Below are 6041 nucleotides of genomic sequence, written 5' to 3' on the forward strand. Positions count from 1 at the left end.
TATGTCACAGGAGAAGAGTGATGTCATCACACACACCATTGACAACCACGAAAGCCTGCAAATGTTCCTGGTGTGGATTTTTTTTTTAAAGACTTACCAGGATATATTTTCTTTATTAAGAAGTGTCTACATGATGCATTTTTAAATATCTATGTTAATATCTCGATTCTTACTATAGAAACACAGTTATCACACTTACTTGTAGTAAGTGTCGTCATCTGGCGCTGCAGCTTTAGCCATATGAACGTAAGTGCCGAGGTCAATCATGCAAACTGCATTGATAACATGTGATATGAGACAATAGCGGCGTCCCAGCCTGTCCAGTAGAAAGATAGCTGCTAGGGTTCCTGCTACTCTTAAGACCTCAGCAATGGCTGTGATGGCATCAGGATCCATTGGTGCTCCTGTGTTCTGCAGAATTCAAGCTGTATATATCACCATGACAAAGTTACCACACATATTGCTCAAGAAAAATGTTACTACAACAGCTATACGACGCAGCGTGTCCTTGTTCAGAAGTCCTTTCCACCCACTGCTGCTACTAGAGTTCATACCAAGGAATATACAGAGAGGAAGTTTTGGTGTGGGTTTGAAATACAAAATTTGTAATAACTTCAACCTGCCCCCATTAACCCCAAAAATCCTGTGCAATTTCTTAGAAGAGCGAGAAACTAGAATCCGCTACCAGGGCGTCTTCTCCACTTTTTTCTCCCCCCTGGCCGGAGTCCCACAAGGCTTCGTACTCTCCCCCACCCTCTATAACATGTATACCGCCGACTTGCCCCACCCCACTTACAATGACTCACTAACAATTCAATATGCAGACGATGTAACGCAATTGGCGCGTGCCAGGTCGTTAGATCGTCTTACAGACAAAATTCAAGCAGAGTTAACGACAACAAGCTTATGGGAGTTAAAATGGCGCATCAACTCTCATCCCGAAAAATTTAAGGTGACATATTTTAATATGAAATCTAATCCCCCCTGCCAAATCTCACTCTATAAAGACTCCAAATCCTGTACCCATCCCAATCAGCAGCAACAACACTGCCCTTGGCCTCACCATCGACAAACACCTTAGGTTTCACATCCATATAAACCAAAAAGTCGGCATTGCTTCAAGGGCCCTGAGCAACTTGGAACGTTTTCGCGACAGTACCACAAAGACGAAACTTCACCTCTATAAAGCTCTTATTCTTCCCCTACTAACATACTGCCCCCTGTCTCTGTCTCTCTCAGCCCCTTCCAATCTTCTAAAACTACATAGGGTCCAGAACCGGGCAATTCTTTTCACTCTTGGAACGAAATAGTTCGACTTCCGGACATCTTTATCTCACCACGAGGAGTTCAGCATCCCGCCATTAAACATCCCACTCTACAACAGAATAGACAAACAACTAAGTACATTTTCAGACAGACACACAGACATATATAACTTCTTGAAAAACCTTCCCCCAGCATACAGACATCTTCCCCACACCACCCTCCTCGACCCTCCAGACGAACCTCCTAACCCCATCTACAAATAACGGACTCCTTTTTCTCATCTTTCTCTAGCCTTTTCTCCCAATTATAACAAACATTTTCCCTGAGGCGTGTGGGGGTCAGCTGGTGCGCCATCCGACCGATGATATACCCTTGCGATCCCTGTATCCTCGGGTAAACGGGGAATCGAGTCCCTTATTCGTCTCTCGTTATGGCGGCGGCAGCGGGCCCCATTCCGCCCATCTTCCTCTTCCACTTCCTTCCAGTCATTATCTCCCATTTCTCTACTAACCTTTCTCCTGCGGCGTGTGGAGGTGAGCTGGCGTGCCATCCGACCGATGATATACCCTTGCGATCCCGGTATCCTCGGGTAAACGGGGAATCGAGTCCCTTATTCATCTCTCGTTCGGCAACGACAGCAAACCTCATTCCGCCCATCTTTTTCTATACTCTTCCTCCCAGTCTTTATCTCTATTAACACAGCTTTTTCTGCGGCGTGTGGGGGTCAGCTGGCGTGCCACCCGACCGATGATATACCCTTGCGATCCCGGTATCCTCGGGTAAACGGGGAATCGAGTCCCCTATTCATCTCTCGCTCTGGCGGCGGCAGCAGACCCCACTCCGCCCTTTATCTCTTTCCTTCTCACTTCTCCCTAACCTAACTACTCCAGGTGTCAGAGTGGCATCACCCCTTCTCCCACTAACCACCGTCCCCCCACCAAATTGGCCCATTTAATCGTTCTTCTCATCTCCATAGCAGGTTGATAACTCCAGGACGTACCAGAACATCAGGATCTCCAGCACGAGCCAGCCAGCAAAGGAGATGGCAGACACCACCAGCTTCACTCATCACATTCATCTATTCACAAATAAAAGCTGCACATCCCCCTCTCACCAACCTCGCAAATAAAGTTATATCATTATCCCCAACCCCAATCATTCACCAAATCTACTACTATCCGTGGTTCGGAACCCACGTAAAACTGTAGGTCCCTCCGCTATACGGATGTACATGTACTTCTCACTCCATCCTCTCTATTTGTCATCATTTTCCCTTCTACTGCACCATATTAAATTTTCCTCCTCCATGGTGTTTTGGTTGCTAAGGGACACTAGTATTTCGCCGCCATTTCCGTAGAGGTGCAGGGCCCTCGTTCGCTGCGTGGCCGGTCCGGCGCTTTTTTTATTTTTTATTTATTTTTATTTTTTTTACGTAGAGAAGAGAGCCAGCCAAGGGCAAAAAAAAGAAAGTTAGAAAAAAAACCCACTTGAGCGCTGGCTCTCCAAAGAGTACAAAAAGTGCCAAAACCGTCAGCCAGAATTAGGGGAGCAAATACCTCGATACCTCCCTCTTAAAAGAAGACAAGTTGTAGGAATTCGGAAATACAGATGCAGGGAGGGAGTTCCAGACTTTACCAGTGAAAGGGATGAATGATTGAGCGTACTGGTTAACTCTTGCATTAGAGAGTTGGACAGAATAGGGATGAGAGGAAGAAGAAAGCCTTGTGCAGCGTGGCCGCAGGAGGAGGGGAGGCATGCAGTTAGCAAGATCAGTAGAACAGTTACCATGAAAATAGCGATAAAATATAGAAAGGGATGCAACATTTTGGCGGTGAGAAAGAGGCTGAAGACAGTTAGTCAGAGGAAGGAAGTTGATGAGACGAAAAGCTTTAGATTCCACCCTATCAAGCAAAGCTGTGTGACTGGAACCCGCAAAACATGCGAAGAGTACTCCATACAAGGGCGGATAAGACCCTTATACAGAGTAAGCAGTTGGAGGGCGAGAAAACTGGCGGAGACGCCTCAGAACACCTAATTTCATAGAAGCTGTTTTAGCAAGAGATGAGATGTGAAGTTTCCAGTTAAGATTATGAGCAAAGGACAGACCGAGGATATTCATTGTGGAAGAGGGAGACAGTTGAGTGTCATTGAAGAAGAGGGGATAGTTGTCTGGAAGATTGTGTCGAGTTGATAGATGGAGGAATTGAGTTTTTGAGGCATTGAAAACAACTAGATTTTCTCTGCCCCAATCGGAAATTTTAGAAAGATCGGAAGTCAGGCGTTCCGTGGCGTCCCCGCGTGATCTGTTAATTTCCGGAAGGGTTGGACGTCTCTGAAAGAACGTGGAAAGATGTAGGGTGGTATTATCAGCGTAGGAGTGGATAGGGCAAGAAGTTTGGTTAAGAAGGTCATTAATGAATAATAGAAAGAGAGTGGGTGACAGGACAGAACCCTGCGTGTACATGGTGTTAGTGCGGTTTCCTGGTCTCCACCTGACCCGGCCCTCAAGACTCAAGAAGAGGAACCAAGAAAGTAGAGTGGTACACCTACATCACAGAAAACCATCTTGCGCCTGGGTCAAGCCCCAGTGACTTTACTCTTCTACTAAAGCTCCTTTCTTATCACCCACCTATTCTTCCCCTATCCCCACTTCCTCCTCCGCCTTTTCTATCTATATTCTATTCTATTCTATTCTAGTCTCCTGCTTCGTCTCCTTCGCTCTCGACGTGCCCTTGTCATAGCTGTGTCCTCTTCGCCATTCGCTCTCGCCGTGTGACACCTTGTACTGCACTGTATTACACCCCAGTAAATTGAAGGAGTTGTGCCAAGTGTTTCCTGTTACCCTGCCTCTCTGAGTAAGTCTGCCTGAGTCTGGTGAGTACTCGTGCCTCGCTTTCCCTTGCTAGCTCGGACCTTCCCCAGAAGTATCTCTGTCTGTTGCCGTCCCGCCCTGTGCTGTCCTGGATTGCCGCTGAGGTTAAGTGAGTACCTGTCGCGGCTGTGGAGGCTGTTAGGACATAGGGACGGTATGACAATATAAAAAATGCTAAGTGAACTTTACTTATGTGATGATCCTTTTACCACTTATATAACACTTTATCAGGAATCTAATGATATCAAATTTCTTGTTGAATCTATGATATGTGACAAACTGTTACTATTAGATAATCATTTTCAACCTCCTGGTATGTACAGAGAAAGGCAAACAACTATCATTTGCAATGTCTTCATTTCTTCATTTTCATCTTCAGTCAGTATTTTCATGACATTATCTCCATCTCCAGCTCTTAATTTCTTCATCTTCATACCCATGTTCCAGTGCCGTTTTTTTTTATATTTCGTTGCTCTTGGTGTATTTTGGATGTATTGTGATATGACGTGGGGTGTTTAGGTGTGTATTAGCCTAGGTGACAAATGTTTTTTTTTTTTTTTTTTTTTGGTATTTTTATTGTGTGTTTGATATGATTTGAGGGTGTTTCCAGTACTTGGATGCGTTGTGGGGACATTAATTTTGGGGGTGCTTTGAGTGTATTTTAAAATTTAATTTTCAATGTTTTAAGTGTTTTGGATAAGTTTCGGTGTGGTTTATAGGTGTGTTCTAGGTGTATTTTGAGATACTGAGAGGTGTTTCAAGTGTATTTTGGGTCTTGGGTAAGTTTGGGTGTGTTTTGGGTGAGGTTGAATATATTTTGGGTGGGTTTGGGTGTATTTTCGGTGCATTGCGCGTGTTTTGAGTGTGGTTTGAGTGTATTACGCTTGTTTTTGGTGTGTGTTTGGTTTATTATGCGTGTTTTGAGTGAGGTTATTCTGGCTGAGTTTGGATGTGTTTTGGATGTATCAAGCGCGTTTTGAATGTGTATGGGTGTATTTTTGAGATATTAAGCATGTTTTAGATGTGTTGGGTGTGTCAGCGTTTAAAAAAATTTTTTTTCGGGTATCTTTGGGTTTTGAGTGTGTTTTAAGGTGTTTTACCCACATACACACATCAATAACCTAACAGAATGCTTTGATGTCACCTGTCCTTTGTAACACACATACGGTGATCTTATCAGCTTTATTGTACCAATAATTAAGATTCTGCCACACCACAGACACTGACTGGCCAGCTATAATAATGAAAAGCCTTATGACAGCAAATTTCACTGTTTTGTTTGATTTATTTAGGATCCAGGTTTCTGTGGTATGGGAATTTTATTTGGTAATCTCCACAGTTCTTGTTTTAGGAGCGCCGGAGAGGGAAGAGGGTCCTGGCTGCAAGTTCACCGTAGATAAATGGCGACGACACAACCCCAGCGAAGGCAACGGTGTGACGTGTGTAATGCAGGACGGCAAAACGTTCGAGAAGACAGAGGTGAATATTACTGAGATGTCAGCGCATGTCTCTCAGGAGTTGCAAGCGAGCATAAGGGCAAGGTAGGTGTGAGTTGATAGGTTATAAATAGGCATACTTGTGTTCTTAAATCTTGATTTGGCTGGACGAGTTTTGAATGCTTTTTTTTTCTTTCTTTCTAGGTTTTATTGGGAGTTTCTGGGTGTTCATTAGGTGGTGCTTGTGCATGTTACTGGCGCTTTGAATATATTTGATATTTTGAAGTAGTATGTCCCAAAACCATTTTCTCTCAACGTCGAAAAAAGAAAGCATTCACTGTTTGGTATGGCAAACTTAAACATAACTAAACCAACACGATATTACGCTCTTCTGCTTTGCCTGTCTCTTAAGTTTGCAATAGTTTTGTATCTCATGAAGTGCATTCTACGTTTCAAATACAGTGCAT

This window comes from Portunus trituberculatus, chromosome 44 (assembly GCF_017591435.1).
Source record: "Portunus trituberculatus isolate SZX2019 chromosome 44, ASM1759143v1, whole genome shotgun sequence".
Taxonomy (NCBI): domain Eukaryota; kingdom Metazoa; phylum Arthropoda; class Malacostraca; order Decapoda; family Portunidae; genus Portunus; species Portunus trituberculatus.